This window comes from Cynocephalus volans, chromosome 7 (genome assembly GCF_027409185.1).
Source record: "Cynocephalus volans isolate mCynVol1 chromosome 7, mCynVol1.pri, whole genome shotgun sequence".
NCBI classification, from domain to species: Eukaryota; Metazoa; Chordata; class Mammalia; order Dermoptera; family Cynocephalidae; genus Cynocephalus; species Cynocephalus volans.
The window spans coordinates 90,848,543-90,875,575 of record NC_084466.1 but is presented as its reverse complement, the minus strand read 5'-3'; the positions used below and the strand labels follow the sequence as shown (position 1 = coordinate 90,875,575).

General features: G+C 56.4%; 1 protein-coding gene across 6 annotated transcripts in view; it reads left to right on the top strand.

Annotated features, from left to right (window-relative positions):
* The window catches only part of ZMIZ1 (zinc finger MIZ-type containing 1), a 230,930-nt gene that overhangs the window by 77,233 nt on the left and 126,664 nt on the right, over positions 1-27,033 (top strand). For 4 of the 6 annotated variants that reach the window (XM_063102210.1, XM_063102211.1, XM_063102207.1 and 1 more), the window contains one exon: positions 9,293-9,372. The exons of the other annotated variants lie outside the window; for them this stretch is intronic. The gene's annotated coding sequence lies outside the window, so the exon portion shown is untranslated. The remainder of the gene's footprint in view (positions 1-9,292; positions 9,373-27,033) is intronic. 6 annotated transcript variants of the gene reach the window in all.

The window sequence follows — 27,033 nt, the reverse complement described above, 5'->3', positions numbered from 1 at the left end:
ACATGGGAAGCTGCCACATCTTCTGATCCAAGTCAGGGTCATACCGCTCCTGCCATCTCTGCTCACTCACCTGTCCAGCAGACATACCAGGCTCCTCTACCTTAAAACTCCCAGTGCTAGGAGCTGTGGCTACAGAGAGAGGACCCCCAACATGGGGGCTGGCCTTGCCCCTCCTTTTAGGCCCCACAGGGCGGGTTCTGTCAGTTCCAAGGATTGGTGGGCAGGCAAGGGGTGGCTGCCCTGGGAATCCCACCGAGTTGCTGGGCTGAGAGAGCCCCTCTTGCTGAAAGAACAAGGGAGACCCTATATTCAAGGGAGAAGAGGGGATGTCCTGGCTCCGCAGCTGGGGAATTCCTGCGGAGGTCCTTAGTGCCTCCTGGGTGGGCCCTGGGGCTTGCCCAGCTGGGGCTCAAACAGGCTGGCACCAGAGTTGCCCAGGAAGGCAGGACTGACCAGGGCTGTTGGTACAAGGAACAGAGCAGGGGCCATCCTCAAAGCCCATTGCTGGGCCTGACCACACTCTCCATCTCATGGAGTGCTCCCAGCAGGCACTGCTCCTCCTGCTCGGCCTCCGTGTAAACAAGGTCCCAGTGGGGAAAGTCGAGCTTCCTTGAGAGTATCTTGGGACAGGCTGGACAGTGAAGTGTGAGGGTCAACAAATCCTGTAATTCTTTCTCTTCCCTGGCCTTCTAGCAGCCCCCCTGCAGACCACGACTGGCCACCTGGGGGCGGTGGAGGGGAACTGACTTTGCTCTGAATAGCAGAGTTTCTGCTGCCTGGGCTCTTCTGAGGGCCACTTGTCATCTGGTTAAACCTTCTCCCTCCCCATTACACCACTGAGGAAACTGAATTGGGGGGGGGGAGCTCAAGGACTTGGCTAAGGCCATGTGGCTTGTGTGCAGCAGAGCCAGGATTTCATCCAGGCCTGGGTGACGTTGGAGCCCATGCTGAGACCCACCACCTCCTGCTAGCACGAACAGTGCTTTCCTTTGTCCGGCATTTGTAAATCTGGGTCTCAGCCATCACTTCAGACTGGCCTGGCCCACGTGTGGTCAGAATCCCAGAGGGATGCCTGTTTGGGGAGCATGACCGCCAGGGGGCTGGCCCTTGGCCCAGGGAGAGGGTTATTGGGGACACTCGGTGTGTGGCTGCTTGCATGTGCCATCAGCAGTGCCTGTGCCCTTCAGCCTCTCGACCCTCCTGCACCAACCATGGGGGTGACGTCAGCTCATCTAATCCTTGCGCTGGCATTAGCCCCAGATGAGGAAGCTGAGACTCAGAGGGACAAGTGACTGGCTTGTGGGCCAGGATTGGACCTCTTGCTCCTCATTGTGACCTTCAGCACCAGAGTTGGCCTGGGTTCTAGTTCCGGCGTGGGCTATCCACATCCCTCTCTGGGCTGGTGTCCCTTTCTTTGTAAGGTGGCAGGCTTGGACTCAAGGCTCTCGAGGACCTCCAAGGACTCTTCTGAGAGCCTCTACCAGGCCCTGTTAATGCTGCAGGGCATATGGGATTGGGGGCATTCCAGGAGTGGGGATAGGGCTGCTCCATGGCAATCCTCAGATGAGCAGTGCAGGGCCAGGTGGCAGGTGGCAGGCCACTCTAAGCAGAGTGGGCAGAGAGGTTAAGATATGAAACACCTAGGAAGGGGCCCCTGGCAGAAAATTCAGTTTAGATCCTGGGCATTGGGAGTGGCAAATGCCCTGGTAGGTTCCAGGGGCCCTGGTTTGGCCACGTCAGCCAGGTGCTCCTCTGAGCAAAACTCTGGCCTCTGTAGGGAGACTGTGCCCACCCCCGTGTGGCCTGATGAAGTGGTGGGCGTGGACGGGAGCACCTGGCACAGAGTTTGCACCTGGAGGGTGCTCAGCACCTTTGGCTGCTCCTATGGAAAGGGAGGTGGGGACCCCTCCCTTGGGAACAGGTAGCTCTAATAAAGCCCGTTTCTGGGACCCAGACCCACTGAGCCTATTCCTGAGTTAGTCTGGAAAGGGCCTAATGGCAGAAGGCATCCTCCCAGAGCCCTGGGTCTTTGTCTCTGTGATATGGGTCCAGTGCCTCCACCTCGGGCAGGACCCCAAGCTGCACTTGGCAGTGAACCTGAGCCAGCGATGATGATGATTTACTGAGCATTTCCTGTGCAGGTGCAGTATGGGAATAATCTTAAGTTCTTCAGTGACTCAGAGAGAGTAGGGACTCTTATTATCCCCATTTTACAGATGAGGAAACTGAGGTCCAGAGAGTCCAATTTCCTTGCCCAGCATCAGACAGCCTCAGTAAGAGGTATTGCTGAGGCCCCAAATCTGGTGTGTCAGAACCTAGAGCCCCACTGTGTGCCATCAGTTCATGCTGTGCCCTTGTCCCTTGATTAAAGGAGAAATTGTTCATTTGATCACCTGGGGAGAAGAGAGACCCTTCCCTCTTCCTCTGGTGTAAGTGGCCACGTGTCAGAGCCAAGGACCTCTGGTTGTTAGGAGGTAGGTGTTGGCTGGGGCAGTCAGGGACAGCTTTTGGGAGGAGGTGAGCCTTCCTGTTGCTCCCTCTTTCCCAGGTGGGGATCTGAGGCAGACCCACAGGAGAGGGGAGTCAGTCCCCAACTAGGGCCTGAGTTCAAATTCTGGTGCCCCCACTTAACGCTGTGTGACCTTTGATGGGTTTCTTCCTCTCTCTGGTCTCAGTTGTCTCTTTGCCCAAACCCAACACCAAGTGGCTAGGGTGACTTGGGCAGGGGACTGAGCAAGACACATGTGTCTGTACCATGAGCCAGAGCGTGTCTGAGAGGCAGGATGGGCGGATGCCCTTCCCTGGGCCTGGGACGTTACTCACTGAGTGAGTGAGGGCTTTCTGTCTCTGGCAGGGATCTCTGGGAGACTTGAAGACAGCAAATCAGGATTGGCTAGGGATGGGGGGTGTAAGTGAAGCCTCTGAGGGACCCTAGAGATGTCCTTGCAGGTACCCCTGCCATGTGAACGCAGCTGCCTCTGCTCACTGATGCCACCTACAGCTCTCTCCACCCAAAGCTCTTCCCCTGCCCAGCCTGAGGGCCTTTGCCCAGGAGGGCACTCTGCTGTCCAAAAGACTCTGCCCAAGGGGATGATGTCCCTGACCCCCCACTTTGCTCCCAGGCTGAGCTGGGCACGCCCTACAGTACTCTGTCCACTGGAATTATCCATCTCCCGTGTCTTCTCTGCCTCACGTTAGACAGTGTGCAAACACCCTTGGGAAGCATGGAGGCTGGGCAGGTGGTGGCCCTGCCCCTCCCACCGCTCCCCACCCCTACTCTTTCCTTCCTCTTCTTTTCCTCCTCTGGCAGACAGTGGCCACTGTCACTGGTTGATGAAAGAAAGGAATGAATAAGTGAATGGAATGGACAGACAACTCCTAGAAGTGGGTTTATAGCCACCATTTAAAAAATGAGAAGGGCCAGCCAGTTCACTGTTAGTTAGAGCATGGTGCTAATAACACCGAGGTCCAGGGTTCTATTCCTGTATCAACCCGCCACCAGAAATGGCAAAAATGAGCGAACCAAGTCACAGAGATGTTAGGTAGGTGGGAAGGGGTAGCTCTGAGAGCCCCACCCTTTCTAGCACCCACGCTTTGGTCCCCCCATGGTGCCAGATGTGGCCCCAGGTTTGCGCTGGGTGTCCCCTGGCTGCTGGAGCTTTCCGCACATGGAGGCATCCCTGAGGGCCCAGCAGCAGGCTTGGCCACATCTCCCCTGGATGCAGACTTGCCCAACCTCCACTTCCCTGGCCTGGCATTCCCGCCTCCCAGCAGCTCAGCCAAACGCTGCCAGTCTGCTACCCCCAGCTGCTTGCGAGGGTTCTACGCAGGAGAGAGGAAGGCGAGGGAGAGAGGGGCCTGCAGAGGGGCAGGCTGGGTGTCCCCGGGCTGGGCGTGGGCAGCCCGTCAGAGCAGGTGGCAGCATTCTCAAAGGAAGCGGAGACAGGATTATCGAACCACGACTACCTTGCGATTCTCAGGCAGCCCTGCCCAGGAGCTCCCCGAGACCTCAACTACCAGCTTGCTAAGTCTGTCTTTCTCTTCTGTTCCTTGAGGCAGCTGTAGTTACTGCTCATTGGTGAGAAATTTCAGAGGATGTTCAGTCCTCCCCTGAGCACTCAGGGCTGCCCACATCCCTGGGCTGATTCCGCTGGCCTGGAATGAGGAGGTCTCTGCCCATGTGGGCCTCACAGCTAAAGAGATAACCGGGCACCCAATTTTAATTATGCAAGGAGAAAGAAAGAAACACCGTCAGAATGTTCTGGAAGTTCGGGGAGGGGAAAGATCACTTGGGGGGACTATCAGGGAAGGCAGCATGGAGGAGGTGGTCCTTGGGGCATGGAAGGTTGGACAGGGTTCCAAAAGGAAGTGCTGCAGAGCTGCTAAAAGGGCAGTTTGGGTGAGACAGCTCACGTTCTGCCACTTTCAGCTGCCTGACCTCTGGTCTCTGCTGGGCAGTTTCATCGTCTGTAAAGTGGGACCTTACAGCTCCCTGGGGACAGGATTGTGCTCAGGAGGGAGTGAGGCGGTGAGAGCCACTGGAGTTGTCGAGGAGGGGCCTAGCAGGTGGGAGCATCTGCCATGTTTGTGACAGGCTGAGTAGCCCACTCTGCAGGCAAAAGGTGCGTGCGTGCGTGCGTGCGTGCGTGCGTGTGTGTGTGTGAGAGAGAGAGAGAGAGAGAGAGAGAGAGAGAGATCAGCCCCTAGTGTGAGGAGCTGAGGCCTGGTGACAGAACCCTGAACCTCAGGCTCAGAGGTGGCGTCACATAGCCCCCAGCCCCACCACACCACACTGGGGCAGTCCAAACCCCTCGCACAGTGGTCTGGGGTCCATGTTCCATCCATGCTCCGGCCAACATCCAGCTCTACAAGAGCAGCCTGGAGCCTCCCCTAGTGGGTGAGTGGCCAGAGGGGCGTTTTGAAGCTGCCCTGTCCCCCTCACCTCCCCCTAAGCCCAGGAGCTTGGTTCTGGCTCTTCCCCTGGGTCTGGATCCCCACCCCCAGCTTGGTGAGGTCAGGGAACATGTATTCCAGGAATGCAGGAGGCGGGGCAGCCAGCCCAGTTTGGATAACCATCGGGGTAAATATTTGCCTTGCTTCTGGAGCCAGCACTGTCCCGCCAGGGGAGGACGAGGCCTGTCCCTGGGGTCATGTAAGGGGATACATGCCCGGGTGGGTCTCTGAAGTAAGGAAACCCCTATCATCCCAAAGAGTCTGTGCGAGGCCCAAGAAGGGGCCCCCAGCCCTAGCCCTTGTCGCGGGACCTGCAGGCTATGTGGCCCATCTGTAAAATGGGAGTAGGAGTGGCTGCCCAGTCCATCTCAGGCACCGAGGGTCACCGTGGCCAGAGCCGGTTCAGGTCGGTTCAGCCAGAGGAGCAGCAGGTTGGACCAGGTGTGGGTGGGCACCCACGTGACAATGACCAGTCCCCACTGGGCCACTTACGACCTTGAGCAATTACCTTCTCCACCAAATGTTAATAGTCACTGTGAGCTGAGCTCTTCCTCCAGGGCCCCTGTGTCTACACACCCCATGTCTCCTCAAGCCCTCTTAGCCACGAGGACACAAAGTGTGATCAGTGATGACTGAGGAGCTGAGGCCTGGCACGGGAGCCTCCCCTCCCCCAGTGGTCTATGGCTAGGTCTGTGCTCCAGCCAACATCCAGCTCTGTTAGATCGGCCTGGAATTCCTCCAGCTACCTAGTGGGTGAGTAGCCAGAGGGCAGTTAGTCCCTGTTTCCAGAGGAGATGGGGGCTCAGAAAGGCCCAGTTTTTGCTCTAGGTCACCCAGCAGTAAACGGCAAAGCAGAGATTCAAACCCAGCTCTATCCACCCTTGCCCTCTGATCTCACCACTAAGATGAGGGCCAGGCTTCAGCCCAGAATGTGGCCTCCCGACCCTTAGCAGCTGTGGAGAATAACCAGCCACTTGGCCGCAGCCTAGAGCCACAAGCACAGAGCCTGCACAGCACCCTTCATCCTGGACACCCTGTGTCTTGGACATCTCTGCCTTCTAGGAATCCTGAGTCGACCCCGCCTCTCTCTGGGCCAAACACAACTCCAAATCAGCTTGGCCAGGTGCCTCCACCCAAGTCCACACCCATATCCTCCCAGGGGATTCCTGGAGGAGGTGGGGATGGGAAGGTGGGTGTAGTTGGGGGAACCTATTTTGGGTCTGGGACAGTTCCCACCCCCAAGTGACCTCTGCCTTGTCCAAGACCCAGCCTTGTCACTCTCCAGCTGTGACATCTCCAGCAGCCCTATTCTCCCTAGGAGCCTCAGTGTCCTGTTCTGCAAAATGGGCATCTGTGCTGCCCTGCCCTGCCCTGCCCGTGGACCCTCAGACACATGGGGAGAGTGAAAGCTTGCTGCAGTCTGTGTAGCCCATCTGACCTCACAGTTGGAAGCTGCCCTGCCGTCAGGGTCTCATGAGCCCCACCCAGGAGTGCGAGTGCTGAGCTGAGAGTGCCCAGAAGGGCCTTCTGGACATTGAGTACCCATCCCATGGGGAGATTGGGTAGGCCTTCATTGCCCAAAGCCCACCACTGGCCCCGAGATCCAGGCTCCACCCCCTCTGTGGCACCAAGGGCCTTTTGAGAAGAGAACCATACCCTTCAGATCCACGTTGTTTATCCTAGTGGTCAGGCCCGGCTGAGAGCAGCCAGAGCCACACCGCATCTCCCGCCTTCTCCTCTCCCTGATCTTACCAGGTGGCCAAGCCCACACAGGCAGTGAGCCTCAGCTGAGGGCAACCAGCAGGGCTGGGAGCAGGGGCTGCGTGATATTGCCTCTGTGTGAGGGGTGCCCAGCATGGTGGCAGGGAAGCCTGGGTGCCTAGTGCCATCTGGCTCTGAGCAGGGCTGCTGAGCAGCTCCCAGGGCTGGGCAGGGTCTGGGCTCCCTGGCTGGCTGCCCTGTAGTGGGCAGAGTGTGAGTGGGCGCAGACTGCTTCTTCACATCCCAGTGTGTTCTTATTAGTTCCTCATTAGCCATGAGACCTTTGGAAGTTAGAGAACCTCTCTGGGCTTTGCGTGTAAATCGGGGATGCTGGTTTCTACCTCACAGCATAACCACAGTATGGACTCAGTAGAGGCCAGCTTCCTACACTCTTTCCCAGGTGGGCAGTCCAATGCAGGCTCACAGTCCTCGACCAGGGCCTCTGTTTGAATCCTGGTGCCCCCAGTTATCGCTATGTGACCTTGGACAGGTCCCTTACCCTCTCTGGTCTCAGATGGCCTATTTGCATAAGCTTAACACAGAGGGGCTGGGGGGGCTGGCAGGGCTGGGGCAGTGAGGCATGTGTGTGAGCCGCAGCACGTCTGAGAGGCAGGGTAGGCGGACGTCGTTCCTTGGGGCTTGGACGATGCTCACTGAGTGAGTGAGGGCTTTCCGGCTCTGGCTTCTGTCTCAGCTGCCAAAATAATTATTTTCTCTTTGTCAGCAGCTCTGCTGGCCGGCTTGCCTTTGGGAAAGGCCTGAGCTGGAGGTGAAGGGGAGGCAGGAGGTTGATTTCAGTTCTGCCCGACCACTGACTTGCTGCATGACCCTGGGATGAGGGCAGACGCCACCCTCTCTGGGCCTCAGTTTCCTTTTCTGTGAACTGGGAGAGTTGGGGATCAGTGAACCCAAGGTCTGTTTGTGTTCCTGAGATGAGCAGAGTTGGGGGCTGCCAGAGCCAAAGGGTCAAGATGTGGAGACATTCCCTTTCCCTGTGGATGGGGTAGGGATATTGGGCCTGGCTTACGGAGCTTGGGGCTTAGGGACCCAGCATCCCAGAGATCCCAAAGCTGGCCCCTGCAAGATAATTCATGCCTCGGCCAACATGCAGAAGAGCTCCTGGTATGTCTGGCCCTCGTGTGCATTACCTTATACCTGTCTGGCTTTTTGAGGGAGCTCCCTCACTACTCCTATATCCCCTCCCATAGTTGAAGAAACTGAGGCAGAAAGAGGTTTAAGAGACATGTCCAAGCCACACACTTGGTTATAGGGTAAAACCAGGATTTGAACCAGGTCATTTTTTATTGCTGAGCCCTATCGTAAACAGGAGGCCTTAGGGCCTCTGATTGAAGCATGGTGATCCCTTCTCCCTGGGAGCCCCTGCCTGCTGCAGTGGGGTGGGGCCTGGGCCCCTGGCGTGTGTGGAAATGCTTCATGAGGCGTGGGCACTGGTAGAGCCACAGGACTTGTTTTGAGAGGTGCTTGGCCCTCTTCCTTCCTGTTTCTTAGATGAGGGCACACAGGCGCAGAGAGGCATAGTGGTTGCTCATAGCCACACAGCAAGATGCCTTCACAGCTGGGACTGGAATTGGGACTCTGTAACTCTCAGCCTACAAGCTGGGACTCCAGAGAAACCCACCAGCCTGGCCAAGGGGGCTGATCCTCCTGGATTCCCATGGGGCTTTGACAGTTGAGCAGGGGGCAGGGCGTATGTTGGTGGCCCATTGAGGAGATGGGCCACCCGGACCCCACCTGACGAGGATAATCATGCCCCACCATGCCCAGTGCACCCACAGGTCCTGCCACTTCTGCCTTGCCCCAAGCACCACTGCCCCTGGAATGGACCCTGGGGCAGCCTCCCCACTGGTCTCCCTGCCCCGTCCTGCCTCTTCCAAGCCCTCACCCTCAGCAGCCATGGAGATCTTCCCAAACTAATACTAGGGTCATGTTCCCCAGCTGCCCAGCCGCATCACCCATTCGCAAGTCCTCCCTCAGACCAGGCTTTTTTCCCGTCTTGGAGTCTCCACCTATACTGTTCGCTCTGCCTGGAATGCTGTTCCCTGCATCTTGGCCACCCTGAACCTTGAGTCTCTGCTGTGTAGCCCCTGTACTCCTTCTTTCTGGCTGGCATCAGTTTTAATTTTGTATTGTTTGATTCTTTGCTCATTGTCTGAGTCCCCGCAAGGCCAGGGACCACTCTCATAGCCAGGGTGCTCATTAAATGTTTGTTGAGTGAATGAGTGAATGCCAAGTGCCCTTGTCACACCTCCTTTGTTCCTCCCGCAACCTTGAGAGAGACATTGTGACTCCCTTTTGACACCTGAGGAAACTGAAACCCAGAGAGGCTGGGATCACATCCATAGTCACATAGCCAGCACCTGGCAGACGGAGGGTGTTGGGGGCCTGTTTATGCCTGAGCACACTGTCATGCCCCTTTGGATGTCCATCTGTCAGATGGGGATGACGCGGTTCTGCTGGCTGTAGACTTTCCCGCAGGCGTTGTTAGGCTGTGGCAGCGTGGTCAGTGCCAGGGTCCCTGCTAAGGGTGGGCCCGCTGAGCACCCCCTTCTCATTGCAGGAGTATGGAGCTGGAGTGAAGTGGAGGGCCACGGGCTGCTGACAGGCACGTGGGTCACTGGTGGCTCACGGATCACTGAGGTAAGTGCACAGAGCTGGGCCCAGACATGTGGGGAAGGCAGGTGTGTCCTCACCGGGGACAGGGCACTAGCCCCAGCACATGACACCTCTGAGTCAGGCTTCAGCCCTCAGGGCGGGATTGGGCCACCTCTGCTGGGACCTCATCATACCCGAATGGGCCCTCCCTATACCTGGCACCTGGGGGCCTCTCTGGCCTTGCCTTTCTCTAGAGTGGCTGCTAGGGCAAAGGGTGGGGACGTGCCTGGGGAGGGAGCAGGTCTGGCATCCCCAGCCTTGGCACAGCAGCCCTGCCTGCACCACTCTGAACCCCATGGAGTATGAGTCCCCTGCACCGAGAAATGCAGCAGCCACGCAGAAGGAGTCCTGGGGGAGCAGAGAGGCTTGTTTGCTGAAATGGGGACCACAGCCGCCCACCACCCATCTCCCAGAAACACGTTATGGTGGATGCACCCTGGGCTCTGAGGTCAGACCGCCTGGGTTCAAATCCTGACTCTAACACTTGTCCGCTATGACCTTGTGTGGTTGCTCTGTGCCTCGGTTTACCCATCTGTCAAATGGAGGTTGGATGGCAGCGCCTGCCCCCAGCGTTGGCAAGGACCGCACACTTGACACATGGCGAGCACTTAGGACATGTCAGCCATTTTTCTCAAAGGTGTTAGGGTCTCCCTTCTCCCACACGCTTCAGTTTCCATCATCCCCTTCCCCCTGAGGACGCACCAATGCCGGGATGAACACACACTAGTCACCCGGACTGGTGAGGGCAGTTGAGCCCCTCTGGGAGCTCCTGAGAATGGCTGGGGCCAGCGGGTCCTGAGGCTGAGCTCAAGGCGGGGCCCCAGCACCTCGGCCCTGCCAGAGGGGGACCTGTGTAATCCCTATTTACTCTGCAGCTCTCAACCCAGAGGTGAGAGGCCTTCACAAAAATGCTTACTTGGGCAGGGGCTCTTTGTCCCAAAGTGCCCTGATGCTGGAGCTGACCCAGATCAGTGGGGCCTGTGTCCTGGCACGGAGGTCAGCCCATCATCCTGCTGCTGTCCACAGCTTCTCTCCTGCAGCCCTGGTGCTCCCAGGAGGCCCCGTGGCAGGACCGGGCCAGCCTCTGTCGGGCTCTGGAACCGGGAGCCAGCTTGATGTCCCTTGCTGCTGCAGGAAATCCCGGCCCCTGCTTATCAGCTGCATGACCTTGGGCCAGTCCCTTCAATTCTGCGTGAATCTGTTTTCTCATTGCTGACAGGGCTGTTACGAGAATGCTTGGAAGCCACGAGCGTTTTCAAATATTACAGCTATGTGAGCATCTGCTTTATGCCAGGCGCTGTGCTCCTTAAATACATATTTCTCCCCACAAGAGTCCCTCGAGGAGGTTTGTTTAACGCCTCATTCTCCAGAGGCTCAGTGTGGTCAAGAAACCCACAGAGCTGTAAGCGGTTGAGGGGGGATTTGAACTGAGGTCCACAGGAATTAAGCATCATAGGATGCCTTAGAGCCCCAGGGGTTCTAAGCTCAGGAAACTGCCTGAATTTCTGCCTTGCAGCCTTCGCCCAGCCCTCCACTCTGGCTGCTCCCAGGAGCCAGAGAGTGGGTGGTCCCCGAGGCTGGCAGTCTGCCCCTCCCTGGCGGGGCCTGCCCGCAACCCGATAAGGTTAGGGGAACCTGCTGCTAATTGTCAGGTAACCTTTGAAATTCTCCTTCACAGTGGGTTCTCTTTTCAGATGTATTTCAAGGTAATTCATTCCCTTTCCAGAAATTGCCAGTGGCGGCGCATTAGGCAGCTGGTAATTAATCATAGGAGTGGCTTCGAGTTTATTCTTCAAAAAAAAAAGTGAGGAACAGAAAGCCTTGGTGGAAAAAGAAAGGAAAAGCGCTCCAAGGCAAAGGTGGTAATCAATACCTCGGTGTCCTGGAGACGGGGGTGGGTGGCGGGCACGGCCTCTTCCTTTTCCTCCAGGTTGACAGGTTGGCAGCTCCCGCAGCAGTGGCAGGAGGCTCTGCTGTCCACCGGCAGCTGCCTGTGTGACCTTGAGAAGTGGCTGCCTCTTTCTGACTCAGCTTTGCCACCTGTAAACTGGGTGAGGGGCAGATGTCAGACCAGAGAAGAGTGTTAAAGTGACTCTCCCTGCCCACGTCCTAGTGCCTGGCCCACAGTAGATGCCCCGCTGGTATTTCTTCTATTGAGTGAGTAAGTAAGTGATTGTTTTGGGTGCCAGTTACTGTCGTCAGTGACGGAGGTGGCACTGGCAACAGCACATCATTTCTCTAGCTCTCTTATAATCTGGAATGACAGCCAGGGTGATGCACCAGTTCTGACACTTTCCAAACGAACAATGAAAGGACAGTCTTGCCCAGCAGACTCTGGTCAGGAGAGCTCAGGGGCCCTCAGTGGCCACTGTGCTGTCTCCCTGACATCCTCAAGTTTAACTTTCCAAGAGTCTGCGCTGTCTGGAATTCTTGTTTTTTTGTTTTTAAAGCTGCCTCCTAGGGAGTTAGTGAGTTCCTCATCACTAAAAGTGTGCGAGCTGGGTTGGAGCTGCACAGGGCACTCAGGCAGTGCATTGGGGAGCTTGGGCATCCCTGAATCTGGGAGAGAGCATGTGGCCTCTCCAGGGGGAAACTAGGAAGGCTGGACTGGCCGGGAGGTAAGCCTGTGCCCTCTGAAGCCCATTCCCAGAGGGTCCCAGGGGACGGCTGGAGGAGGGTTGCCCATGTGGGGTGCCACTGCTTCTGAGCCTGCAGAGGTTGGGGAGAGATCCACCAGTGTGGGCTGGGGCTGAGGCTGGGTGGGACAGGCGGTGGGTTGGGTAGGGGGATGTAGGGGAGTAGAGAACCCATGTCTGGGAGATGGGGGCTTCAGGCCTAGGCCTGATCTGCTGGTAACATCTGATGTAACCTCTGCAGCTCCTGATGTGTCCCTGGGGTTTGGGATGGGGTCCTTCAGGAGAGGGCAGCAGATGCAGAGACAGCCCCCCACCATGTGTGTCAAGACCCTCCAAATACAGTTCCCCATCAAGATCCTCATACTGGCTCCACATTCAGCCTGGCCAGGTGGGCGCCAGTGCCCTGCTGACCATAGTGGAGCAAACTGAGAGGCAGCATGAGGACAAAGGGGCTCCTGAGGGACCCCAGAGTGGGGCAAATCCTGGCTCAAGAGCTCTGACCTCCCCTCCTCCGGCTGGGAGTCCTGATGGCACCCCAAGTTGTGGAAGGACATGGCTTTGGATGCCATGCCTCCTGCCACAGACTCATAGCCCCTGGGTCTCTGGGTGGGCAGTGCCGCTGGGCAGGCCGGGTCTGCTGGGGGAGTCCTCTGAGCAGCCCAGCCTGACTTGGCCCCAGTCGTTTCTTTCCTTCTTCTTGCCTTGGCCTCCAAACCCAGCTGTGAGTGCACATCTGGGCTCTCTCCTGACGGGGACGGGCGGTGGTTCTCTGTCTCTCAGCCTCTCCCATAACTGTCTTTGTCTCTGGCTCTCTGCGGCTCTCTCACACTTGCAGCCCTCTCCCTGCAGGGTCTTCCCAAGCCCTGGGACCTCCTCACCTGCGTATTCCTTTCCCTCAGAGCCACCTCTTGCCAAGCATCCCAGCAACATGTCTGCTCCGTGTTACCACGAGAGTTCAGCAGATCCGAGACCTCCTGGGTGCCCAGCCTGCCACCCTTTGCCATGTTTATGCCACTCTGGCCAATGCACCTCTCTCTCCTGCCCTGCTCCTTGGAGATGCCTGAGGCTGGGTCCCTCACACCCAGCTGCTTGGAGGCTGCGCCCTATGTATGGCCAGGTGGTGGGGGCTGGCACCATCCCCTCCCCACTGACATGCCATGCCAAACACTCAGGATGGAGGAAGATGTCCTGGCTCAGGGAGTGCAGGCTGAGAGCCCAGCCCTGTGGCTGCCGCACACTGTCCCTTGCATGAGGGCCTCTGTCTACAGACAAGAACAGGGGAACAAGAGGGGGTCTGTACCCATCAACAGGGAGAAACCTGGCATCTCCCTCCAGCATTAATGAAATTCCTGTGATAATTTGAAGTGAGGTGTGCAGGAGCTGGCTGCAGCGTGTGTATGTTCATGAATAAATAAATCATCCTCTTCCTAGAGGAGAGGGAGCTGGTGGGTGGGCTCCTGGAGAACTGCAGGCTGGGAGGGTCTCAGTAGCCTGTGAAGTGGGCCAGAAGCCCCACCACTCACCTGGACGCCCTCGGGAGAGCTCCCTCAGTCCCCATTCCTGGTCAGCCAGTCTTCCTGGAAGTGCCTGCTATGTGCCCAGCCGACTCAGCCTGGCATCGGGAGCTGCCACCATCTGACTCCAACCACATCGCACCCCAGCCTTCTGCCAGAGTCCTAGGCTGCAGCTCCACTCCCCGCCCTGTCACACCTTCCCACTCTGCACCTTTGCTCCTGCAGCTCCTCCCACCTCGAGGGTCCTCCTCCCTTGTTGCCTGGTGGCTCAATCCTTCTGGAGTCTTCCTCAAACCATGCTTCCTCCAAGAGGTGGAACACGGCTTCTGTCCCTCTACGCCCATGGCCTTGCTGCTCAGAGGCCCCAAGCCTCTCCTCTCTGCACTCCCTCCTAAACTCTAAACCTTTTCCTTTATGCTCTTCCTGCTCTTTAAAGTGCTCATCAGACTGGCCGCCACATTATTTTTTATCGATTACATATTGGAATGATAATCTATTGGGTACACAGACAGATGTCTTACATCCTTTTTCATACTAAGCCTTTGAAACCTGCTGTGTGTTTAACACGCACACCCCATTGTGACCTCCGCTGTGCAGTGCCCAGAGGTTCCTGACTACCGGGCTGGACAGCACAGACTTGGAGAGTCCAGTCTCCTCACTTTGCAGGTGAGGAAACTTAGGCCTGAGGAAGGAAATTTTGCAGATGAGAGTTTGCAGAGCATGTGCTCTCTCTGTAGGCAAGGCTGCCACTGTCCTGCAGTACAAAATAAGGAACCAAGGCTCACTGTGCTGTGTATAAAGACAGTTTGAGGGAGGCAGGACCATGGCTGGAACCAGGTGATTTAACCTCCACGTGCATAGAGGAAAGACGAAGTGAAGCGTTGCATTCCCCTCCATCACCTGCAGTGGGTCCCAGTGCTCTGGGGCTGCCCCTACATCATCCCTAAACAGCCCCAGACAAGGCAGCTGTCACAATCTGTGCTGCATGTGGGCCAGTCCCGCCCTTGTCCCTCCCAGCTTCCTGACAGCGAGCCCCTCCAGGAAAGGACACCTCTGCCCTTCACTACCTCCCGCTTCAGCCAGGACAGTGTGAATTGCAGAGGTGCCCAAAGTACGTGTCCCTGTTAACCCGGGTTTCCCGGGGGGGTGGAGGGTGCTCACTCCAAGAGTGTGAGGGGGAAGAAGGGAGTTGCCTCCCCGGAGCCTGGCCCTGCCACTGCCAGCCTGGAGGACTTCTCCAGGGACAGGTGTTTCTTGGGAGCCAGGCTGGCAGCAGAAGAGCCCCTCCAGAGCCCTCCACCCTCCAGAGCCGATTTTCCTCTTTGTTACCCGCAGGCTCCCTCCGGCTGCACTTGGCTGCACGCTCCATTTACAGTCTGCCTCTGCCTAGGCAGCGTGGCAGCTGTCACAGAACGTTCAGGTGCTGGGCTCGTCTCCCTCCATGCGTCCTCTGTGGCCAATGTGGCTGGGGCCCCTGCCCACGGAGGAGCTCCCTCCAAGGGACCCATCTCCTCCTGCCAGCCAGGGGCTGCAGAGCTTGTGTACTGAGCTAAAGCCCCCCTTACCCCAGCCCAAGGAGATGCACCCCCCTCCTGCAGCCGCATGTTCCCCATGGCCTTTCCTGTCTACTCCTCCAAGCCAGCCATCTGCTGTCTCCCCCACTGGACTGTACGCTCCTTGCAGGCTCAGGGCAGGCTCTGAACCACCTCCCCTGCACAGTTCCTGGTGCTCCAGTGCTGAAGGACAGCAGTGAGCCACAGGCACCCAGCCCGTGTGCCTCAGCTTCCTGTAGGGATGGCAACCAGGTTTCATCTAGTACGCCAGTTCTTTCTGTGCCTGGTGCGTGGTGTCAAGAGGCATTCCAACGCTGTGTGCAGGCTCTGAGAAATACTGTCGTGTGCTGCGTGGCACACCGTTGGCCTCTTGGTCCCTGCGCCCCAGCATCAGGTCCACTTGACAGGTTTCTCAGTCCTGGGCCATGGCCAGTGTGGGAGGGAAGAGACAATGACCTCCGTGTCTTCCCACAGGAGTCTGTCCACCCTGGCTGCTGGGTGAGCTGTGCCCCAGAGAATCTTCCAGAGCCCCCTGGGAGCTGACTGGTCCATAGAGAGCGGAAAGTCTGTGCTCTCCGAGCTCTGGAGGCTCTTCCCTCTCGTCTGTCTCTCTCTCCCTCTAAGCGCTTCTTACCTTGCTTGGTTCTGGTTTGGGAAACAGCACATCTTGCCTCACAGCTATTTGGGACCCTCTACCGCTTCCCTGAGGCATCTTTGGGGGCCTCTTTTGGAGCCCGTGGGAGCCTCTCTGCTTCGTAACCTCCGTGGAATGCTCCCGTGGTGCCATCTCCGTCTGGCCCACCCTCTGGTTGGTGGGATGGTCTAGCAGGAGACAGCCCTCCCTGGGGAGCCCCTGAAAACCCTCTGTGGGCCCTGTCCCTCCCCAGACCCCCACCACAGCTACCCCCATGGGGAGGCAGCCCCCGTGCCCCACCATCTCAGGGGCTCCCAGCTGCCTCCTGCCTCTAGCTTCAGGGTGGCCAAGGATTGAGCCAGGGGGACTTTGATGAACTGGAAACTGTAAATAACCTGGAACATTTCTCTCTATGTGTGGCAGAATCACAAAGAACACACTTGCCTCCTTCAGCTGGCTTAGCCTATCCCAGTCACAGCTCCAAGAGGCTGATAAAGGTCATCTCATGACTGCTGGTGGCTCCTCCGGCTGCTGCTTGGAGAACTCCCACTCACAGTTTGACTCCTGTACAGTCAGCCTGACAAAGGATACAGTATGGCATGTGGTTAAAGCATAGCTTTTAGGGGCAGACAGCTCTGAGTTCAAATTCCTGCTCGGCCACCTGTCAGCCAGGTGAGTCTGGACCAGTGATTCCATCTTTGACTCCCCTCTGTTTCCTCGTCTGTAAAGAGGGCAGCAGCCCACCCACCAGGAAGGATGAGCCACGGCAGTAGCCGCACAGCACTAGTCCCCCCTGTGAACAGTAAGCCCCTTCCCCCAGGAGATGCCACCCGCCCTCACACAGGGGGGCCTGCTTGATGTTGGCATCCATTAGCTCTGGTTCCCAGACACTTCCCTCCCCAGGGAGACAGGACCCCCAGGTCCTCTCTTGAACTTTTGAGTAGGAACTTCCAGGATGACACCTCCACATGGAAACACAACACCTCCCAAGCATGGCAGCACACACTTGGGGTACCTAATTAAATGCAGATTCTCGGGCCCCTCTCCTGGAGTCTGATTCTATGGTTCTGGAATTGGGACCAGGCCTCTGAATTTTTAACAGATGCCCCCTGCAAAGGAGAGCTGGCCTAAAGGCAGGGCCCTGGACGACATCCTGACCCCACTAGGTGAACGTGGGCAAGGCCTCACCCTCTCTGTGCCTCAGGTTTTGCACTAATAAATTAGGGTTTATATGACCTGTAAGGACTCTTCCTGCTCTTAAAACCTCATGATAATCAGATGGACATCCCCTGATTTCCTCTCTGCCAGACCCTCTGGGGCACATCTGTGTGTTTCAGCCCCATTCCCTCTGGCCACACATTTGGCTCAGCAGCTGCCTGCCAGCCCCAGAGCCCCAGAGAAGCTGTTTCCTGGGTGTGACGTGTCATTTAGTGGCCATTCCCTTGGGCCTTCCAGGAGGCCCCTGAGTCAGCAGGCATCTGCCGAGTCCTCTTGGATCTGAGATCTTTTCTGCAAGCTGAGGTGGACTACTAACTAACCTGGAGCTGGCTGGGGTGGAATGGGGTGGTCTGGCTCCTCTGAGGGGCCTTGGAGTTTTATTAACACAAATGGAAGCCTGCAGTGTGAGAACTGAAGGATGGCCCTGCAGAGGCCTTTCTTGTTACAGATGGGGAAACTGAGGCTCAGTGTGGGACATGCCTTGCCGGGTCACCCAAGGAGACAGAGGGGAGAACTGTACACACCTCTTGGCTCACAGTCTGGTCTCTGGGCTATGTCATGCCATCCACTGTGCCTCTTCCTGGGCAGTCCATCTGGGAAGGGCAGCCCTATCAAGCTGAAATCCTAAACCATTCTCTGTAGCCCCTTGGGAAAAGACAGGACCATCTCAGGACAGGTTCAAGGGGCCACCTGCTCCTGGACACTTGTCACTTCTTTGATGCACACTGTCAGCCTAAATCAACAGCCCCTCCTGGCCCCTGGGTCCTCCCACCCCAGCCAGGGAAGCCCCCATGGAAGGTTTCCAGGAACATCACGCAAAGGGCAGTGAGCTCCAGAAACGAAAAGGCTCTCACACTCCCTCACTCCCTTCCATTTTCCACTCACTGGGGCACAGACAAGTTAATAAGCAGAAGTGAAAAAGCTGACCCTGTCTTAATGAGACCTCGTTTGAGGCGGCTGGGCCCTGGCAAGTGACAGAGAAGGAATTATTCACTGCAGAGCCTTCTCCCTCACCTGGGATGATGTCAGGGCCTCTGACCACTGGCATCCTGCTTGCACAGCCAGCCTTGGGTGTGGCGCCAGGGTGGGTGGCTCTGTTTCCTCCTGGGCCAGGAGCCCCAGCCGGTCCTGAGTTCACACCTAGTGACTGGTACAGGACCCATCTCCAAGCCTTTGCACACGTCTGTCCCTCCCCCTGCACTCTCCATCTGCAGTGGGTAAGGCAGCAGTTTTTAGTAAGCACCTACTGTTTGTGTGGGTCTGTGCTTAGCTCTTGGAGGAGACAAGGAAGGAGATGACCTGTGCTAGCCTTCAGGGAGTTCATGGTCTAGGTCACAGTGCAGGCCACATACAGGAACTGAATTAGTGATATGTAGTAGCCAGGGGCTGGAGACATGTTGAGATCAAAAGAGGTCCTTGGGGACCAAGAGCTTCCTAGGAAGCCGAGTGGAGCAGATTGATACTCAGAGCATTTGAAGGATTTCAGGTAGGGTTAGGGGTGGGAGCAGGTGATGGTGTTTGTACCAGAGCATGGCTCTCTCCTGGACAGAGTGAGGATGGAGCTGTGTTGTTGAGGCAGCCCTGGCCTCTGGCCTGGTGCATCCTAGACCATATGCCTATTAAGTGGATGACCAGCACCAAGCAGCTGATCGTTAAGTGCTGTAGGAATGAACAGCGTGTAGTAGGCACTCAATAAATGATGACTGAATGAAGGGTACACAGCGTACACTCAGCTATCTGTAGAGCAACTGAGAACCCAGGGCAGGACGCAGCAGGAACAAGGAGACAGGGCGTGAGGCCTTAGTGGCAGTGGGCAGAACCAAGAGCAGGTCAGCCTCATGCCTCAGAACGCAGGGCTCCTGGTGCCTGCTGGGAACATCCTCTGAGCCATCGCATCACCCTCTTAAAGACACAGCTGGCACCTGACTGAGCAGGGCCATGGTGGGTGCAGGTGCTCCAGGCACATGCCCCAGACAGCTCCTCCCGTCATGGAGCTTGGAGGACAGGAGGGGAAAATGACTGCCCATTGCCTGTCACTGGAAGGCAGAGAGCAGACAAACCACAGGCCCCTTAGATGGTAATAATTAGGATAACAGTGATAATAATAACAATGTCAGCACCCAGTGTATTGTCTCTCTCCATCCTGACAGTACCCTATGTGGTGGGGACCAGTAGGAAACTGAGACAGAGAGTAGATAGGAAAACAGCCAGCGTCTCCAAGTGGCAGGACCAAGATAGCAACTTGTGTCCTCTGACCCTGAACTCCACGCTGTGCTACCCACCCCTCACTGCAAACATACAGGGGCCCCAGTAGCGTCTTTTTGGACACAAAGAAGGACAGAAACTCTCCGAAAAATCACTTGAAGTCTCCATTATGGATCTTTGCGCACAGGCGTCTCCTGTAACTTCCGGCTCCGCTGGAAGGCTGAGCGCCCGGCAGTTAGGGACGGCCATTCCCCGGAATCAGTCTTTTGTAACAGAAGTAAATTACCTCCCCGCCTTTGGTGCCCGGCAGTTTGGTAATTCAGGTGTTTAAGTAATGACTGTGGGGCCAGCCAGGGGAGGAGGCTGTGAGTCAGATGGGGATTCAATGGGAATTAAAGGCGCTTAATCTCAGTACAATATGATTTTTCCAAATCTGTCGGCTCTGCACCAGGAATGAGCTGACCCGAGACATCAGGCTTCCTCCCCCAGGGCTGGGGCTGGGCTCCCCTGGGCCTGGGTCATGCGGGGCCTGCTCGGCTCCACTAGAGAGGGCTCTGGGCCGAGGAGCTGCCTGGAAGGTGACAGTAGCATAGTGGCTGTGGTGCAGATAAGGACCAAAGGGTCAGAGGGAAGCCTGGTGTCCCACTTATCACCTTAGGCCCCAGAGGACAAACTGCTGCTTCTTTGGGGGTGGGAGAGGATTCCCCTGGAGAGTAATAAGGAGGAATTTTAAGAATTTTAAGAATATACCTTGAGAGAGCAAGTGACTTGCCCAAGACCACCCAGCCTGGATTTAAGACCCAGTCTTTGCTGTCAATCACTATGTTATGCTGCCTTGTATGTGAGAGAACGTGTGTATGAGAGTGTGTGTTATATGTTGGGGAGTTTTAGTGGCAGTTGTGTTAATTAGCACTTGCCCCAACTACTTTACTTTACTTTACTTGTCTAATTTAATCTTCATAGAGGCCTGTTTTGACAATGAGTAAACTGAGGAACAGAGAAGTTAAGTAACATGGCCATGGTCACACAGCCACTGGGAGTTGTGGTCAGAATTTGAACCAAACCCCATCTGACTTTCAGGCCTGAGCCCTCAGCCAGACCCAAGGCCCAGAGCCACCTGCTCTGAGCTATGCAGAGGCAGAGACCCCTGCTAACAAGGAAGGTCAGAGGAGGCTTCTTCAGGGCATATCAGAGTTTTGTCTCTGCTGGATCTGGTCTGTACCTCCCTGGGGTTCTCTCTCATACTCAGATCATAAGGAGAACAGGGCCTCCTCACCGGGTGCCTGGACGTTCAGGCACACCGCAGGTGCATTCCCCAGATCAGCTGGAATTGCTGAAGCGGCCAGAGCAGTTTGCTCCCACCAAACATAAGCCAGGCCTGCCCGTGTCAGGTCATGTCCCATAGCCCTTCTCAGCAACTGTGACAGCTTTCTCAGCCAAGGTGGTGTCAACTATGGGGACTCCTGGGACACACAGCTCCCACTGGGAGGGGCAGGAAAAGGCCACAATGAACTAGACAGAACAGCATGATCAAAAACTAAGGCAGCTGGGTCCCCAAGCACCCAGCTGTTGGCTCCAGAGGGAGAGGAAGAGGAGCGTGTGTGACGAGGCCCTGCCAGTGGACGGCAGCTCCATGTGATGGGCCGTGGGGAGCCAGTGGCAGTTTTGATGTGTCATTTCTCACTCAGCTTTTGTTGAAACCCAGTGTCTCTGAGCACAGAGGCCGAATGCGGTCAGGACAGTGACTCCGCTCCCCTGGGTGCTAGCAGGGAACGGATGCTCATGTTGGGAATCTCCTTTGTCATTGAGATGTCCTTTTGCAAGTCTGGCATTTAAAACCCAAGCCCAGTTGGTGTGGGGCTTAAAAGAGTTCAGAATGTTCATCCAGAAATGGGGGTGGGGTGAGATGGTAAGGAGAGGAGCACACGGGAAACATTTAGCACACAAGATGCCAGCTAAATGTAAAGTTCTGGAGGCACAGGATGTCAGAGGCTGGAGGATCAGAGGATCCAACGGTCCCATCTCCTCTGCAAAGGGGGAAACTGAGGCCCAGAGATGGAAAGGCGCTTGTCCAAAGAGGCCCAGGGTCACTGCAGAAAAGGGTGTGGCAGCTCCCGCTCCCTGCAGGATTTTTTTCTCCCACTGCGTGTCTCTGACCTTCCTCCCCAGCCTCTCCTCTGAGCATAAGTGAGGCCATGGGCTGGAGCAGGACAGAAGGAGCAGGGTCAGTGTGTGCCACCTGGGAGCCCTCAGCCGCCCTTGTAGCTGCACAGCTAGGGGTCCTCGCAGGAGGCAGTGGGGCCTCTGAGGACTCCGCAGCCCATCTCTCTTGTTCCTAGATGTTGATGTTGTAGCCCCCAGACAGGCAGGGAGACCTCTGGTGACAGCAGCCCTAACTCGTGATCCAAAAGAAACCCAGAGAAGTCTGCCTGGGCGTGGGGCTGCCACATCCTCTGCCTTTGTGCTTCTGGGTCATTCCATCTGCCTGCCAGCCTCTCCTGCCTGTCCCCGTGTGTGTGCAGCCTCCTCTCACAACCGTCCCCCAGTCTCTGCGTCTCTTTTGTTCACTCATTTGTCTGCCTGGCTCTGAGTCTCTCTTAGCTGTGTCTGTCTTGCCCAGGGCAACTGTGCTCACAGGACCAGGCACCCTTGCTACGGATGGTCTCTGTCTCTGTCCCTGTTTCTGACTCCATCTGGGTGCTGGTTTGTCCCTGGAAACTTCTCTAGTCTGTGCCTTCTTCCTTAATGGGTCTCTTCTGTCCCTCGTTTTCCCTCTCCAGATATGTGCATGCATGTGTACACACTGTACGTGTGTGTCCCTCCCCCCTTTTCCACCTGCCTTACACACACACACACACACACACACACACACACACACACACACACACACGGTCCCGCCCCTCTGTGGGCTGGGCTTGGGTTCCTCCCCACTCTGAGGGTGCAGCCTGGCTCCCTGCAGCCGGCCAGCAGGAAGGCAGCCTGTGCCTGGAGTCCAGAGTGCCCGCTCGCTGGCAGCCTGGGTGTTCTCTTGTGCTGCACAGGCTCTAGCTGCAACTGTAGTGGACCCCCAGCCTAGACCACAGGATGAGCCTGGCCATCACCTGGCCTGGAAAGTGGCTCCTATTTGTGAGCCAGAATGCCCTGCATGGGAAGAGGCAGAGAGAGGACAGTTTGTGAAAAAGACAAACAAGGGATTATGATTCCTGAAAATGTGCCCTTTGTCTGGTGCTGAAGCTCAGAGAGTCCCAGAAAGTGAGAAACAGGGCACAGGGAGGGCACTGAACAGATGGGGCTGGTGCTGGAAGACACAGGGACGTGATGGGATGGGGCAGCCATGCCGACTGCACAAGGTCTGGAAGCCCAAGGGGCGGGGATGTGTCTCCTCTCTCCCTAGAAATGTCATAAATACTTGATTAGTAGGAAGAGCTCCCAGGCCTCTCCAGACCCACAATGTGAGCAGAGCCTGGCAGCCAACCACCACCCCTCCATCATTTAGCAGATGTTTATTTAGCACCTACTGTGTACTAGCACACTTCAGAGGGTTTGGGATTTCTCAGTGAGCAGGGGACCAGGTCCCTGCATCATGGAGCTGACAATCTAGCAGGGGAGAAGAGAGCATAGATCTTGGAGCTCCCAGGCCTTCTTGACCGCCCAGCCCAGTCCCCCTCACCGATTGTGCAGCTGGGACCCTGAGGCCCAGGGCAGTGAGGAGTCAGCCCTGTGTGCCAGAACCCAGCCTCCTGCCCGTAGGTAGCACAAGGCATTTAGTGCACACTGAATGCATGCCCTGCTGCAAGCATTGCTCAGTTTACCGGGTATTTCCCAGGAGGACCTGGACATGGGTGGAGCTGGCAAGACGTGCTTGATAGGACTGCTATGGTAGTTCCGAACAGTAAGCAGCAGACCCAAGAGCAGCACCAGGCAGGACTGGAGAGGGCAGCTTTGCAGTGCAGACTCCCAGCTCCATGATTACCACCTGTCTGACTCTAGAGAGGTTTCTTAACTCCTCTGGGCCTCAATTTCCTCATCTGTAAGATGTGAAGGACAGAGACAGCTCACAGTCTTGTTCTGTGGTTTCAGTGAGATCACAGTACCTGATTGCCAGCAAGTGGGCACTCTGGATTCCAGGCACATGCTGCCTTCCTGATGGCCAGCCTCAGGGAGCCAGGCCGTGCCCTCAGGAGTGGGGAGAAACCTGAGCCCAGCCTACAGCGGGACAGGGACTGTGTGTGGGCATGTGCATGGATGTGTGTGTGTATGTGAGGCAGGTGGAGAACAGGGGAGAGACACACACACACACAGTGTGTACACATGCATGTACACACTGAGAGAGTGAAAAACGAGAGACAGAAGAGACCCACCAGTGGAGGTCACTTGTCATCATCATCATCGGTGTGGGGTGGAACAGTCCCACTTTGCCAGGGGACCCTGTTGAGAATCTGCCAATCTGAATTGAGGCTGTTCTTTGTTCACCAGTAATCTGATGGCATTGGGACGTCTGTTTTCTCTGTGGGCCTCAGTTTCCTCATCTGTCCAGTAAGGGGATATGTCTGGCTGATGTGGGAGACAGAAGGCCAAGGATTGGAGCTGTGGAGGCAAGTCTCGGGTGCATCAGCTGCTAACAAAGTAGTATAAACTGTTTCAGGTACCCGTGGCTCGAGCTGTCCGGGAGCAAGTCTAGGAGCAAGTTATCTTAGGGATCTCATGAGGTCCCTCTGGGTCCTGGAGCCCCATGCAGCTTGCTGCAAGTTCCAAAGTGCAGCAGGGCCTGGAATTGCTCTCCCCACACAGCCAAGCCAGTGGAGTGTGGGCCTGCTCGCAGCGCCTGGCAGGGACTTGTAAATTGAAAACATGATGTTTCCTGTTGGAGGCCAGTGCGGGGCTGGACTCAGTGTGGCCTTGGAAAGCTGGCCTTGCTCTCAGGAAGCCCTGCTCCCCACAGCACTGCCACAAAAACAGTGGAAAAGTAAAACCTTTTCAAGTCTGTGTTTCCACTGTAAACAGGGGATGAAAACTGGCCCCATGCCTCCTGGAGCTGCTCAGGCCAGGCTCCTCCTCCCTGCACTGGCCTGTCCTGTCTTTAGAGGCACCTCAGCTGCCCCTCTGCCTCAGACAGTGTCCTCTAATTGCAAAAGCCCTGTGCCCCCAATTCATGAAGTTTTACAAGTTTAATTCAGGTATGCTCAGACCCATTAGTCCTTGAACCCATCCCGTGAGGTGAGAAGGGAGGGAGAGAACTCAGTGCACAGAGAGGGACAGGACTTGCCCAAAGTCACACAGCAAAATGAGGGCAGACCCGGTCCCCTCCTTCCTGCCCTGGAGCATCCTCACAGGGCCTGCAGGCCACAGAGGGAGGCTCTCGTGTGTGGGCATGTGTGCCTAAGTGAAGCCGCTGCCTAATTCAGCAAAAGTGTCTTTGATTTTGTCCTATAAATGGGGAATCTAGCTCAAGTAGCATTTAGTGAAAGTGACTTATTTATTTTAAACTTTAACAATGTGCTTTTTTCCTTACTGTAAAAGTAATGCGGGCTTGTTGTAGAAAGTCTGGAAATCACAGAAAAGTGAAGGAAGAAAAATAAAACTGCCCATAATCATCCCACCCAGAGGTCATTCCAGTCAACATTTTGGTGTATTTCTTTCTGGTCCTTTATAATTTTCTTTCCTTCTCTTTTGGACTTATGTCATGAGCAGGTTTCAAGGTCACTCAGTGTTCTTGGAAAATGTGATTCATAAGTGGGCTGGGTTCGTGGGGTGCTGTTGGGGACACTGTGGAGAGATGCCCCAACCCTGCAGTCATGGTGGCTTGGCCTGGCCCCCCATGCTGGAGAATTCAAGCAGTTCAGGTTTGCCGTGTGACTCTGGGCCTGTCTGGCCTGTCTTCCTGTCTGTGAAATGGGCGAATGGGCTCCATTTGGGTCCTCATGACAGCTAATCAGCCTGCTCCAAGAGCCCTGCTTGTGGCTGCCTGCAGACACAGCGCTGTATTCCTTCACTAGTCGGCCCAAAGCAGACATTGAGTGCCTACTGTGTGCAGGTATTGGTGAGTCAAGTTCTCAAGAGGCCCTGCTCTCCGCACAGCTGTCCCTCCCACGCTCCTGCCCCTTTTAGCCTGCAAGCCCACCCAGCCCCCCTCCTCCTGATCCCTCTCCAGGCCAGGGATGTAGCCCAGCTAGGAGGGGGGAGCGGGGGTCCCAGGAGGTGCCATCTCTGGCCCCCTCCACCCTGCCAACGTCCTTGGTGGCCCTAAGACAGCTTTATGGAGGACGGATTGAAGCTGTCTCCCTCCTGGCAGGTTTATTTCTTCATTTTTCAAGCTCTGCTCTGATTTTTCCATGTCGGCTTCCCTGCCCCCACCCCCTCCTCCCCCATGCTTCCTTTCCCTCCCCCTCCAATCTGTCAGCCTAGCCAGGAGAGAGGGCCACTGGCCTCCAAGGTGATTGAATTATTGGGGAAGAGACAGGCCAGGGTTTTCTGCGTGAGTGCTTTTGGCTTCCTACCCTTGGAGAGGGGCTGGGGGAGGTGCTGGGTATGGCGACTGTGGGCCGTGGGTCTCCCAACAGCCCTGCTCTCTGGTCTGGGCTGCCGTGGAGCCCTGTCCTCTGCCCAGCCCAGCCCTGCTCAGGTCTTGGTTTCACCTCTAAGGGAACAGAGGACGGAGAGGAGCCAGGGCAGCTGTGATGCCGACTCACACATGGAAGTGTCTGAAACATCTGCCGTCTCTGTGCTGCAGGCCAGGTGTCCAGGAGGAGAGGAGGGAGGCTGACACTTACAAGAGGCCTACTGTGTGTGCCAGCTCTCAAAAGCTAACTCGAAGAGTTACTGTTAGTGGTAGCAACAGCTGAGAGGTACTGGCCTCAGTTTTACAGCTGAGAAATACGTCCTGTACAAACTTCTTCTTCCACTCACCTGTGGGCTCCTGGAGGTCTGGGGAGAGTCTAGGTCCTGTCTAGACTCCTGTAGAAGTCCAGACACTCAGATAGCACCCAATAGGAGCTTGGTGAACTTGGTTCTACTGAAGTGAGATCAGAGAAGTGAAGTAACTAGCCCAAGGTCACACGGCTATAAACGGAGCCCCGTTTTGTCTGGCTCCAGCACCGCCACCACTCTCTGTGGCTCCAAGCTGCCTCTTCTAGTCAGAGTGTGGGCAGAGAGGCCTACCATTCTAGCTGGCATTGCCCAGCCACATGCCTACAATGGTGGGCTGAGAGCTTGGTGGCTCCAGGTCTCTCCCCCTTGCCGTCTGTCCCTGTGCTGGTCAGCCCCCACATGCTGTCGCTCTCCAGCCCGCCTCTCCCTGCTCTGCTCTGCACTCCAGCTCATGGAAATGAAAAACACATTGGCTTCATTATCCCTGGATTGAATGAGCAGGGTTGCCATGACAACAGCCATCTCAGGCCTGTGAGGGGGCAGGGAAGGGGCTGGCGAGGCCGAGGCAGCGGGTACCAGGCAGCAGGTGAGCAGGCTTGCTAGGCAGACAGGCTGAGAACAGTTGTCATTCGTGCCCCTCGCCCTCTCTTGGGGGTCCCTGGCTTCAGATCACTGTCCTTGGCCAGAGAGAAGCAGACAGGGACTTAGCAGGTGGGCCCCCTCCTCCACTGACCTGCCCCGTCCACCTGTCCTGCTGCCTGTCTGTCTCCTCCTGGAGCGGTGCAGGCAGACTCATGCCTCACACCATCCTGGAGGTCAAGGAGACAGATGGAGAGAGTGAGGGAAGGGGGGACAGGTGGGAGCCAGGAGAGGGGCAAGGGGCCTGCGCCTCAGCAGAGGCCAGCCCTGGGGCTCCACTGACCTCTTGAGGGCATAGACTGAGGAAATGCCCAAGGGTGCCAGGTTGTGCACACCTGAGCATGCTGGTGACCAGGGTCATCTAGTGACCTTGTTCTCCA